Consider the following 15,266-nt stretch of genomic DNA (forward strand, 5'->3'; position numbering starts at 1 on the left):
TTTTCATTTCTTGACTTGGACCTACCGCGCCATCGGTATGAACTCTTTTCGCCACTCCTGTCCCTTCCTCTGTTCTTGAGATTTAGAGCAGATCTAAATGATGTTCCTTCACCCGAATCCATCATGAGAACTTCTTCAGCAAGAATTTGATCTCTGACATCATTGAATTGTAGCTTTCTTTTTTCAACAGAGTTGCTAACCACTGCCCGCATTGGTTCCCAAAACATTTGGTAAAGATGCCAAAAGAATAAGTTCACGAATCTCATCATCTAAATTAATTTCAACCGATATTAACTAAGAAACAATCGTATTGAACTCATTGATGTGTTTAGCTAGCGAAGCACCTTCTCCCATTTTCAAGTTGAATAACTTTTTCATGAGATGTATTTTGTTGTTTGTTGATGGCTTCTCGTACATGTTGGATAAAATGAACATCATCTCTTCTGTGGTTTGTGCCTCCGCCACGTTATGTGCTACATTCTTCGTCAGGGTCAATCGTATTACACCTAACACCTGTCGGTCAAGGAGCTCCCAGTCATCATCCTCCATCTTTCCGGTTTCTTTCCTGATATAGGTTGATGCAGCTTCTTACTGTATAGATAATCTCTAATCTGTAACCGTCAGAACGAAAAATATGTTCCATCAAACTTGTTGATTCCCGGTCTCAATCCATTATCTCCGGCCATCGCTTCTCTAGCCTTAGCAAAAATCTAAAAAATCTTTTCTAATGTGGAAGATCATACAAAGCTGCAACCACAAAGCATACTCAAAATTATAAGAAATTTTACAACAAGGCTCTGATACCAGTTGTTGGGGTAATTACACCGAAGCGATAACGATCGTGATGATAAAAAATATGATGAATAAAATAATCAATAAGAACACAAAGAGTTATGTGGTTCACCCAAGACAGGCTACGTCCACGGAGCTAATGTAAATCTTTATTATAGGGAGAAAATATTACAAGTATATACAACACTCAATATCTCACAATCTCAACCCTGAGTATTACCGAGAAAATATTTTCTCTAATTCACACAAGCATAACACTTAATTTTTTTCTTCTAACTTGAGTTGCTCTCTTGAGCGTTGGATGCTTAGAAAGTTTGTTGGGGGATGGATCTAAATGAAATTGTAAGCGACCTATTTATAGATGCAAACCATGGTGTGAACTCAACAATATTTTCCAACAAATACGGCAGGTTTAGTCAAGAATGGTTTGCTGCATGTTTTGTTTGAATTTTTCTTCACCAACCATGTCATTTACCTAACAGAAATATTCATATGTAGGATACACCACATGAAGTTAGTGTTGCTATATTTACTGTTACTACTTTTGGTGCACGATTTCATAGTGTAACTGGGGTACCATACATTTGGACAGAGGCATACTTTGGAAATGCATAAATGTCGACACTTTTTTCGAGTAGGGTGGAGCAATTACCCTCGTGTTGGATCCGAGTCCGCGGATGGGCAGGTTACCTTACAAACAATTGATGTTAAATTCTGGTCACTGTTTTGTCTGGTGAATCATTTTGAATATGGTGTAGAATACATCGTGCAAAAAATTTCTACACTTAGGTGATATATGCTCTACTGGTTGGAAGTTTGAAAGTCTCATTGTATTGAAATGTACAGTAATTATAAATAATATAGTTTAAATGTTCGAGTTTAATGAATAGAAATTAAGCAAAAGAAAACACAAAGAAAAATTGATTAAACAAGAAGCGCCTCAAAGCGTCTCAGCACTTCGGAGGTGTAGAGGCGGAGATGTTGTTTATCACGAGTTGCGGGTTTTCATGGATTATTGTCACCAAAAACTGTTTCTTGGTCACATTTTCGAGATTTGTTACTTATATATCAATCCATCTGAATTAATTAATATAACGAGATACAACAACTTTGAGGATCAAACAAAAGAAGATCATTTTGCATTTATTTTGAACTTCTTCTTTTTTCTCAAAAAGAATTTTGCTTCATTTTATGGTTATGAAACTTGTGATTTGTATTGCTACTATCACAAGTTAGAAGCCGCAGAATCTCGGGAGACGACTGCCATATCCTGTGAACATTATGTGTTGGGAAAATTCATCTTAAGGACAAAAATTTTTCTCTTGCACCGACTTTAAATTTTCGAACATATTTTTATGAGTTTAGTTATCTTCATGTTGTAGATCAAATGAAAGTGATAAGGAGAATCCCCACCAACAATCTTAAGAGACGAATTTTGCTATTATTTGGATTCTTCTTTTATGGTTTGCAACTTTGAAGATGTATGGCAATGAATACGAATGACTTCAAATTAGACAGTCTCAATACGACGACTTGTGAATCACTGAATTTCAAATACCAGGTTTTGAAATTTTAATTGATTCTTTTTGTAATAGTCCTTAATTTGATGTTCTTTCAAATAATTTGATCAAAAAACTACGACTATGTTCAATTCTCGTGGAAAATACAAGGATTATAAAAATGAACCACGGGGATTATGTTAAATGTATGAATCTGAATAAGTCTATTCAGTTAGTTTCTTTGCTCAAGAAAGCAATACTTTGTATATTAATTTTAAGAAAATATTGAAGCTAAAGAAACAGAAAATCAGAATGAGACTCGAGATCCTAAACTTAGACTATGGATTGAAAAAGATAATCTGATGTCTAAAATTATTTAGCATCAAATGAGATACGCGTTGAAACATAAATAGTCAATCCATTTATTGGAAAGTTTTATGGCTCCTTAAATAGAAGAAAATAATATTTCATCATATTCATTTATAACAATACAAGATATAAGATGTATATCTTGCGAAATAAAATATGAAACTTTAGCGGCTTCTGATGGAGTCAAGAATGACGTGTCAATTATATACATGCATAAACATTGTGACAAATTGTTATGCTCTCTTTCATTTGATTTTGGTTGAATTCTGTAAGTAGTGTACACTTAAAACTTTCAAGTTGCAAGATATTAAATATTGAATTAATTTTTATAAACTTTTATTCTTAAAATTCAAATTGTGATTGGAATTCGAGATTTCAAGTTTTAAATTAGAACTGCCTAAGTGAGACTTGAACAGTTTTGAGAGGAGCTCAAGTTGATCCTCAGTGAAAGGAGTTGATTCTGAAGAGGATGAGGGCTGGATGGAGTTGGCATTACTTGATTGAAGAGCATAACCAGCCTATTTTGGTCTACCAGATTTCTTCTTCAGGTTGGAAGGTTTTCATGGATTTGCCAGCAAATGTCAACTGTATGCCATGGTTTATTGCACTTTTTACACCAGATTTTGGGTCTGCCTTCATCCAAAGGCGAGCTTATGCTTTTTCCTACAAGTGCTGAGCCATCAGATTTTGTTCTGGACTCGTCCAGCTTTGGCATCATCACAAGGTGATGGGCTTCTTCATGCCGAATCTCCGAAAATACTTCACGATCAATGTTGGGCAGTGGATTTCGGTCAAGAACACGACCTATAAATCCATCAAGATCTTTAGTTAAACCTGCGATAAAACAAAGACTATTTTCCAAAGTTTTTCTTTCCCACTCTTCAGCTTCAAGAAGATCAAATTCTAGGCAGATGAACATCAACTCAGTGTAGTAAGAAGTGACATCCCGATGGCCCTGTTGTACCCGCCACTTACGGATATTAAATTCACACAAGTGTGCGTAGTTTTTCATGTCTGAATACGTCCCCTAACTGCCTCTCAAACATCATGGGTTGTAGGAAGAAACATAAAGCAATGATAAGCTCCCTCGAATTAATTAGCCAAGTTGTGACCAGGGAACTTTTGGACCTCCAGTGCATGTACTTTGAATCCGTGGAGGCAGGCGCCTTAATCTCACCATTTAAATAGGCCGATTTTCCCTTTCCATCAATGACGAAACGGACTGATCGAGCCCACTGAAGATAATTCTTGTCATTGAGTTTATGGATGGTAAGTTGAAGGGAATTATTGGATAGAGCCATGTGTGAGGGGGAAAAGTGGTAGAACTACTGCCACTGGTATTGCCATTATCCAGTGGTACCGGATCCAGTTCCAACCATCGAAGCCTTAAAATTAATGATCGGCTGGATCGTGATACCGTCATTCAAATCCGCTGATAATCTCAACGCAAAACTTCGCCTAGTTTTTTTTGTGCGAGTTAAATGGAGAATTCAGTCTTTGATCGTGGAGTTTGAAGAACAAAGCTATTTTCAGTTGATTGTTCATAGGGTCTTACAAGAAAGACTATCTCCACATTCTCAGAATAATTTGGTGTCCAGTGTTTAAAACACAAACGTAATTAATTTTAAACATCCTAGGTATGGATTTAAATCATACGATGCCCAAGAATATTTTTGATTGTCAAAACGAAAATTTCTTTGAAAATTTTAAACTTTCGCTGCGTCTTGATACCAGAAAACGGTACTCTAACAGATCATCGTCATCTCAAAGGATTGCATTCACTCATTAGATACAATCACAAAATATGAAATATCAGTTGGATTGAAAACTGGATTAAAAACTAATTATTCAACTCTTTCGCTAATCAACTAGCAACATATGTATTGGACTCAATATTTTAAGCTAGCTTTTATCTAATTAAATTATTCTCTTTCGTACTTATTCTAATCCATTGACTTGGTTTCCTTGGTCTGGAGATTGTATTAAATCGTCAAGATGAGATGGTCTTAACACTTCAAGATTGTGACCCATGTCCAGCCCTCACAGCCAATTATTTTTCCGAGGTTACGGATTTATTTTGCCAGTTTTCCTTTCATACAATATTCCATTGACAGAGATTGTTCACTTTAAACAAAAGTATATTAACAAATCCTTTTTTTTTTTAAATCAACTATCTAACCCTATATAACGTTTTCTTATTTTAAAATTCAAATACATAAATTGCCATCACTGTTCTGTATACTAGTAAAAAGTTCACGCATAAAAATTTTGTATTACTGTTGTTTCTCATTTTCATCCCATTTGTTTGTTAACACTTCGCTACAATCAAATATCATTTTGATTTTTATATATATAAATTTTACAATTTCTTTGTTTAAAAAAGGTTAATTATATACAATACTTATGTGAAACCCCGTAATTTCTAAAACCCTCTATGCCAAAAATAAAAAAAAAATCTATTAACTCTTTGTGTTTTCAAATCTTGAACACATATCCCCACGTTTTCAAAATTTGAGCATATACACCTTTATTTGTACGTGTTTTCAAGAGTATATATACTTAAGATTTGAAAACACAGAAAATTAATAGTACAAACACAAGGGTAGTGCATGTAGTTTAACTTTTAAAAAATTTGTACAATTTTATGACCACGACGTGTATGAAGTTTGATGATTAACGAGTCCGGTTGATTTGGAACCAATTCAGCTCAATTAAATAACTATTTTACCAAGATTCAACTTTTTATATCAAGTAAATAAATGTTGTTCAAAATAGATACAATTTTGCAATTAAATGATATAAGCAGTATATAGTCTGCTCTCTTTCTCTAGCATACAATTCTATCCACATGAACATAAAAATAAATAATATAATTGAGCATAAGATGTAAGTCTATAATTGCACACAAACACAAAAAAAAAGCACGAGATATAAAAAATAACCAAGAAGCCACAGAAGTGATGCACAAAGCAAAGAATCCAGATGCATAAAATGGTTTGTTGAGACATTGTATCAAGCAGTTAACGGACACTATTGGACATATATGTCAAAAGTTTTGCATGCACAATGAATCATCTACTTTTTTTGAGTTCAAGCATGGATGTTTAAAAAAAAACATATATAGACAGGAAAGAAAAAATTAAGCATTTTCTTTGAAATGGTGAATTGATTATTCTTATAGTAGAGGATTCAACAACTTACGGTGAGTTTGAATTTTAAAAATAATGCAGAAGACAAATTCAATTCTCACCAGAGAGTGTGATGAAATTTGAAATTTAGTTTCTTTATGGCCATCTCCAACCCATTACATTATATTAGCTCTATACAAAAATCATTTTCAATCTGTTGCACCACATTTCGCTCTACAATAGAATATTATCATAATATTGTTTTTTTTTTATTTCAATGTTAATATTTCTATTTTCTGATAACTATTTATTCACAACTGTTTATAGTCTGATAATACAATGATAGTTAAATCTTTATATTTATATATTAAAATTTTAATTAATTATTTTGTATAAAAAATATTTAAATTAATTATTTCATACAAACAAATTAATAAAAATAACTTTTGAATAAAATATATAAAAGTAATTGGAAGTAAAAAACCCGAACATTTAATATTAAATTAATAATATAACACAAACACAACATTAAATATTTGAACTACTATATTGTTCCAAAAAATGCTCAATTAATGCATTTCGTAGTTCATAGTGATCATCTTTATTTTTTATTTTTTATAATGAACAAGAAGTTATTGAAATCTTGTGCTTTTGTCATTGACCATTGTTGCGTATTTTCACTACCGCAAGTGTACGGTGTCAAGTTTTATACTGGTTAGAGTGCAGATATCGATCCCACGAGGAGTAATTATTTAAAACTGTATATTAAGTACCATAATTGACATAGCTCAACTTTATTGAGAAAATCAAAGGGTTGGTTTATAATCAATTATAAGAAAATAACAATTCCTGTAATTCTCGCACGCAAGTAGAAATTCAATGAGTAAATAAATCTAGAGATATGATTTCATCTGGTTTCCCCTATGCTAAATTAAAATTGACTAACATTTAATTAAATTGCACCATATTTATTAACCACGAACTCACAATATTTTCTATTCCCTTTTTCAAGTGATAAATAGAACTGTATTAGCTATTACCGATTTTAATATGTCTATTCAAAATCATGTAACACGTAATAAATGCAAACAAGGTTCTCTTATGGATTCGCCAAAGTTATACGTCTTTTGCACGTTATAAACATCTGACGATGTGATTTCCCCTGTCCTAATTTCAATCCCCTCTTTCGAGTGTCAGATCTCAATTATTAGATCAGTCGAATTATGGCCAATAATCCAAAAGCATTAAAGACAAGAAAACACAAATAAATACGATGAATTAATTCAATGAAAATTCAATTGTCCATAGCATAGGTTCAACCTCGACTACGTCAATCTCTAGATAATGGAATTAGTTCATACTCGAATCTAAATTAATACAAAACCTGTTTGTATTCATAAAAAACGTAAAAGTAAAGAACCGAATTAAGAACGTGTTGGCGAGAGATGAAAGTGCGTCTCCGTGTCCGGATCCAGCGTCTTCTATCTCTGTTCTTCGGGTCCCAGTGCACCGTGCGCTCTCACTTTTTCTCCTTTTCTCGAGTGATATGTCGGCTGTGTCAAGAATTTTCAGAAACCCCCCACTTATGCCCACGACGAAACCTATTTATTTCTGAATATCGCGCCGCGCGTATACGCGCGAAAAGTACGGCGCATATGCACGCCTCTTTCTGTATGGAGCTTTCTTCTTGCGCGCTCATGCGCGCCATTGTGCGCGGAGCCTTCTGCCTGTGTCGCGCATGTGCACGCCCTGAATGGCGCATGTGCGCGTAACTCACTGCCATAGTCGCGCATGTGCGCGAAAATAAATCGCGCATATGCGCGATGCACTGCCCTCAGCGTTTGCTTTGCTCACACTTCTTCTCCTAAGCGCCATTTTAGTTCATTTTCACGCCCATGTCGTAGTCGTACCTAAATTCCTGCAATCACACCAAAAATAACAAAAACGCATAATTCTGCCCAAGAAAACTAACAATCTATATGAACTGTAAGGATAATTTAAGTGCACAAAATGCACTTATCAACCATCATTTCAACATCTGAAGTCGGTGCTTCCATTGCATCTTGAATTGGTGCATTGGGTTAGGTTCATATTCAATAATCATGTTGTGCATGATAATGCAAGATTTCATTATGTAATGAAAATATTTTTACGCCAAGACCGTGCTGGGATACCATGATCGCAAATCGAGATTGATGAAAACCAAATGCACGCTCCAAATATTTTCTACGCGACTCTTCTCGTGCCTTTGTTAACTTGTTGATTGAAGGCATACATCGTCATATTGTGTGTATGGATATGAGTAACAATTGCTCCTTTAACTTCTCATCAATGGCCATAGCATCGTTAATCAAAAAATTAGTTATGTTATCTTCATCATCAGACAATAAAGATGAACCTGAAGAAGAATTTATTTTTGTATGCTTTGTGAATTGTTTATGTAACGTCCCAAATTTAATGATTGTCCTCACTGTACCAAAACGAGTCTTTCCAGCGTGCTTATGTCTTCACTTACATGTACCCTGGGAAACTTTCCATGGGGTCACCCATCCCAAAATTTTTTCAAGTCAATCACGCTTAACTTTGAAGTTCTTATGTGATGAGCTATCGAAAAGAAGATACATCTTCTTGATATGAGTAGTACCTATCAAATCTTTTTAAGTCCTCTTCAACTGCACAGTTCCATACCTCAACAGTTTTAGAATCCCTTTCCTTCCGGTGTAAGATCAGTTCATTCATTTTTCCTTCACCTAGAAGCCTGCTAGGAGCCGATAATTGCCCGTGCAACCTCATGACACCGACGATCATCCCTCCGCCCTTTTTGGCTCCGGGTGAAACGTGCACTACTAGTTTTTTTTTTTTAAAATATACTAGATTTTTTTTCTTTTCCATCTCTTCTGCCGAAATGATACCATATATATATATATATATATTATATATATATATATTTAAAGTACTTTTGCACCATTTAAAATTAACTACCTAACTATTATTTGAAAATCTAAAGGAACTCAATTCAAAACGTAAAATCATAAATCGTCAACAAAACCTAGATTTAACATCTTACCAAAATAAAGCATAAACTCTTAAATATCTCAAAACCTCTATATATGACGTAAAATCTTAAAGTAATAATAAATCATAGTGCAGAAAACTAGTGACGGTCTTCGGGATGTGTGCACCTTCAGTCCAGTTAGTTCAACAATCAAGATCTCCATCAATATCAAGTTCACATGCATCGATCATACCTAAAGAGTCTATTGACTCATCAAACCTTAATCATGATAGCATGTAATACATATACATTCACAAGCAACAATGAAAATACTTTTAATAAAATAACTTTTCATGAACGTAAACTGTAAACATTTTCCTTTTCATCATATACTTTTTTTTTTCATCATATACGTATACATTTCTCTTGTTACTGAATTCAGTTCCTCAATTGTGACTTTCGTATTAGTCATAGGTCGATGGATCCATCTACGTATTACCAGGGTACCGGGCGGCGGGGACATCAACGACACTGTGACGTCTACTAATTTAAAATACTGCTAATTTTTTTTATGTAATCTAATTTTTCAAAAGTACTAAATTGTGCATGTATGCAACACTACTGAAAATATGTCTTTTAAAAATAATCGTAAACGAGCGACAAATAAATCACTGCAATTTAAAATTTGCCAACTCGGCCATCAATCAAGTGTGTAAACCTAATACGAGTAAAAATCATGAAATCATCAACATATCATAACCAACTCACAAAACCGAACATGTCTACTCAAAAACTCATAAAAACGTGATGTGCGAAAGATATGGTTCTCGGGTCATGTGCGCACATCCAGCCATGCCTACTCAGAATTCGGCACCTCCAGCCTCCTCATCAACATGCTCACTGCATCATTCATACATAGTGAGTCTAAAAACTCAACACACATGTATCGTGATATCAAATACATATACATAACATGCAACTGTGAAAAGTACCGTAGTAAAAAATAAAATTCATGATCTTAAAAGTCGTATGCATAATCATGACTTGTCAAAGCATAATCATTTTCATAACATATATCATCATATCAACTTATATGTGTTCTTTTTCTTAATTTGAATTTCGTTCATTAGTTGTGACTTTTGTATCATCATGTCAGTTGATGGATCCATCTACGTATAACCGCGGTACCCGACGGCGGAGACATCAGCGACAACATTACCCGTCCACTGAGCCTTGGCCTTACATGTCATCGTGTCATTTTATTAGTCACAACCAATTCTCATCCTTCAAACATGTCATCATACTCATCACTTAATAAAATCATGCATATACGTAAATTTCTTTCTTGAAACCAAGCATGCAACGTATTTGTCATAATTTCATCAAAAATAATGTTCGTGATACATAAATATTTAAAACATGATAAATTTGTGTTAGGGCGCTGCCAGGACTAAAAACTCGACACGGGTACAAAATGACCATTTTACCCATGGACCTAAAAATTTCGACCCGAAGCTTACCAAACTCATCAAAACACCTCAAAATTTTTTAAAAGTATTTCTTAGACGTAAACTCGAGTCTGTTTCAAAACTTATTAGATTCGTTTTAAAACTTGGACTGGGGTCCCGGTTTTAACCCGAATCAACCCAAAACTCAACCAAATATTTCCAAACTTAAAACATAACCTAATATCATAAAATCAGACCTAAATCCCTCTAATTCGAGCCACCCAAGGTCCACAAAACCTTGACAAAACCTACTGCATTTTCCAGCACCAACAACTCGAAAACCCTAGCTACCAATTCTCGGCCCTAGCTTGATATCCATCCCGACCAGACCCGAACCAGACCACCTATGACCAAGATTAAACCCTACTGGACTCAACTAACCATGACTTGCAGCCCCACGCTCACCCCAACAACTGCACACTCGAGGAGTGACCAACACACCCATAGCCGCGGCCAACGTCCACCCTTCAATCGGTCGACTTTGTGACCAGCTCCAGCCATGTTCGAGCCATCTTGAACCATGAATTCGAACCACCAGGGTCTTGTTCATGACTATGGATGGACCTTGCACAGCCGGCGCATCCTCTCACCCGAACCCTAACACAAACGAGCCACCCCTTGACCAACACCTATCGGCCTACATCATACACCACCAAGTCTTGACTCCAGCCCAGTGACACCATAATCCTCGACATGTACAACCTCCTAGGATTCTTTCTCGGTAGCCCCTTGCACCATGGTAACAAAAACGTGAGTTGTGAAAAGAATTCATGTGAAAATCATGAAAACTGAAGACATAAACGTTTAAACATGAAAGAACTATGAAACCTTCGACCATGGCACGCATATCAGCATATAATTACATCATGAATGATGAGAAAGGAAGATACATGGCGTGACTTGATGTGTAGATGCTCAAAGATTCGAAGAAACATGCGTCGGACAAGTTACATAATTTTCCCCCGTCTTATTAAAAAACCTCTTATTAAATAATTAAAATTTCAATAAAGATATTTATCCTAATTTTTCCCCGTCTCCGTTCCTCGTTTGAGCTCGAAGTGAAACTTAAAACCCTAATGCATGAAATTTTAAAATAAATCATGAAATAAACCCTAACCATGCAATAATTATGCATTAAATGCATAAAAATCATTAAACAAATATTTTAAAATAAAACCCTAGATTGCATGCATTCAAGTTACGTAGATCGAATTTCTTGGACCTTACAACTCTCCCACCTTAAAACAAAATTTATTTCTCGAAATTTAAAACATAACAAATAACTCTGGGTAGCGACTCCTCATCTCGGCTTCAGTCTCCCAAGTAGCCTCCTCCTCGGAATGATTCAGCCACTTGACTTTGACCATGTGGATCACTTTGTTGCGGAGGCTCATCTCCTGTCTGTCAAGAATCTTAGCAGGTCTTCTCAAAGGGCAGATTTTGAGACGTCTGCCCTTTTTATTACTTTAAAAGTACTAATTTTTTTTTTCAATTTCGGCCATGACCAAAAATATTTTTATAAAATATTTTTGCCTTAAAAATAAAACATCAATCAACTAGCATTTTTAAAATCAAGTGAAATGGTCATAAAATAAAATCATCTACTGTTTTACCAAAACCTAAAAGCAATAATTTGAAAAGAATAGCTCATATTAAACCTCTCAAAAATCTCTCAAAAACATAAATAAAATGTCATAACAATCTTTAACTTAAAATCGTAAACTTAAATGCGGAAATAGTAGCGTCGGTCCTCGGGTTATGTGCACCTTCAGTCCAGCAAAGTCACCCGTCAAGACCTCCAACATCATAATTATTCATATCACCTGTATCAATCACACCTAGTGAGTCTAAAGGCTCAACACATCATATCCTTGATAACAAGTAATACGTAATACAGTTAACATATAACAGTGAAAAATACTTGTACTTAAAATATCGTTTTCATGAAGATGCATAAACTTAAAACAATAACATTTTCGTAAACATTTTCATGATGCATAAACTTTAAATAAAATCATTTTCATAATGATGCATGGACTTTAGACATAAAAATTTTCATAAACTTTTGCATAAACATTTTCATATAAAAATAAACATATTCATATTCGTATTCATATTCATATGCATATCCATATTCGTATCCATATTCATATTCGTATTCATGTTCATGTTTGTGTTTGTTGAATTCAGATCGTGATTGTGACTCGTATTCTTAAACGTATTGGGCGATGGATCCATATAAAGAAAACTACAGTACTGGGCGGCGGGGACACCAGCAACACTCTCACCGGTCAACTGGGCCTTGGCCTACGTATTAACATATTCGTATTCGTATCACGCATTCGTATTCGTATCCGTATCCAAGGAAACACGATCGTCGGGCTCCCACTGGGACCATAACTGATCGAGCAAAACTTGCACAGTGAATAATACCAAAATTTATTTTATAAATGAAAGCTCGATTTAAATATCGCAAGTGCACGATAGTCAAGTTATAATAAACATAAGTAAATACGAGTATCATTCCACAAGGACTGCGTTACACTATTTTTATTTTCAATTAAAATTTCTTTAGCAACGATAAATTGAGTTGATGATTAAACTAATGTAAAGTAAACAATTAAAATAATTAAAATACAAAGAAAACGTGTTCAAGAACGCAATGATTAATTTGGATTAAATCAAATGAGAAATGAATTTGTTGGGAATTATCAGTTCACCTACCGCTCGTGTTTAACTAATTACACTCGACTTTTACTCGTGCGTTCGACGGAATTCCCTAGACTAATTAATATACTCTGTCGAGCTATATTAATACTAATCAAAAACATGCAGTACTCAAGTGTCCTCAAATATTTAACAGTTCAAGATTGCATTACATTCTATAGAATCCACTAGCTTTCATTCGGGTGAACTATCACTATCGACACGTAGCCAATTCCGTATATCTACTAAAATTGTAAATCCGTGGTTTATACTATTTGATCGTATTGTTAACTATTCTATCGAACTCATCAACAACATGAAATAATCAAAGGAAGTTAGCTAGGCTTCGATTGAAACACGAAAGAACAATAGCATAAACAAATCACTAATAAAAACGTCGAGAAATAATGTTCAATACCGAGTACGGGGTAGGATCCCCTCAAATCCCAACAAACCTAGAGTTTAGCTACTGAAATTCATGATAAAAACCAACAATCAATGTAAGAAATAAAATACTGAATAATGAAAATACTAAAGATGACGATGGATGACGGCCACGACGCGTGGAAATCTCGAGGTCTTCGAAATCTCCTTTGCTCCTAGCCTCCTCTCCAAGAAAAATGATGAAAAGTCTGATAAAGATCAAAAAACGGCCGCTGCTCTCGTGTGTTAGGTTATAGTGTAGGATAGAGTCCCTAGAAATTTGGAAACAAATCTTTCTCAATCTCGCTTCTCGCTAGGGCGGTATATTTTGACCGCCCTAGCGAGAGGTCCTCGAATAAGCTTCCTCGAGCATGTCCCTGGTTTCGCTGGGGCGGTCACTTTTGACCGCCCTAGCGAGACACTTGCGCAAAATAATCCTCGGCCAGACCACAATGCTCGCTGGGGCGGTCACTTTTGCCCGCCCTAGCGAGACCTCTTCGATATTATGCCAAAGTTTCTCCCACTTTTTGGTTCAATTCCTACAAAATAACCACAGAATACACTGAGATTAGTCAAATGCTCAATAATGCTAAAAAATTGCAAAATTCAACTAAAACAAACTAATATGATGCATGAACGCGACTCAAAACCAACACTAAAAACACGTAAAAACGAGTCCTATCAACCCCCTCATACTAACCTTTTGCTCGCCCTCGAGCAAAATAGGTTAAAGCACGAGATTCTAAACAAACAAAACAAACACAAAATACTCAAACAAGAAATAACCAACTCAAGTAAATGTCAATGGTGAGTTAACAACTGTTATGCTCATGCCTCAGTGAACTTTCCCACACACAAATTCATAATCAAGTCGAATCACAAACGAATACTCATTCTCATCTACACATAAATCTCGACACTAATTTGAACGTGTGTGTGTGTCATGATGGGTCTAGTCATTCGTACTTCAAATAGATCAATCATCCGATCATGCGAGTCACTCAATTAGCACTTCAATACAAGTATCACTAGCATGCACCCCCGTGTCCATTTATCACTAACCATAATTTGAACTTTATTCGATTCTTAAGTGCAGAGAAGGGTGTCGAAAAGAAGGAAAATAAGCTCAAGTGGCTAACAGTCGGGAGTACACCGATCATTTTCATTGTGCAATCGTCAAGACTTTCCGTCTGACTTTCCTCGTCTCTTTACATCTCCCACTTTTAGCCCAGGAATAGAATTCCATTCCTTTTATTTCGGCTCCCCCTCACCTTACATCTCCACCAATTTTTTCTTTTTCGATATATTTATATATATATATATATTTTTTATTTTTCATTTTATGCACAATTTTCACACGTGTACTCCCTAGGCTAAGAATATATACTTTGGATTACAGCTGGTTAGGAGTATGATATTTTAATTCAGTGCATTGAAAAAGGGGTATATGTAAAGTTCAAGGCAAATCACATGTTCTCATTCAAGGTCCCAATTAGTGACTTATTTTCACGGGTTTACATGCTAAATCAACTCATAAATGATGTCTTTCAAGTTAACCACACAAAACCTTCAAATTTCACTATTATTCCTACAAAATTCTAGTCCCCACACATATGTGCTCAAAAAGTTCAACTTTGTGCCAAAATTCATGCTTTAACAATCAAGAGTACCATTCATGAGGTGACCCAATCAATACTTTTGTATACTATCAATTCAACATCATCATTGGCTCATACACTATGTCTTCTCACCATAAACAACACCAAATAAAAGAAATGCAACAATTTAAAACCAATTAACTAAGCAAACAAAACAATCTACCCCCCTCATACTAGAGTTGTGCAAT

Source organism: Primulina tabacum, chromosome 5 (genome assembly GCF_025594145.1).
Source record: "Primulina tabacum isolate GXHZ01 chromosome 5, ASM2559414v2, whole genome shotgun sequence".
Classification (NCBI taxonomy): domain Eukaryota; kingdom Viridiplantae; phylum Streptophyta; class Magnoliopsida; order Lamiales; family Gesneriaceae; genus Primulina; species Primulina tabacum.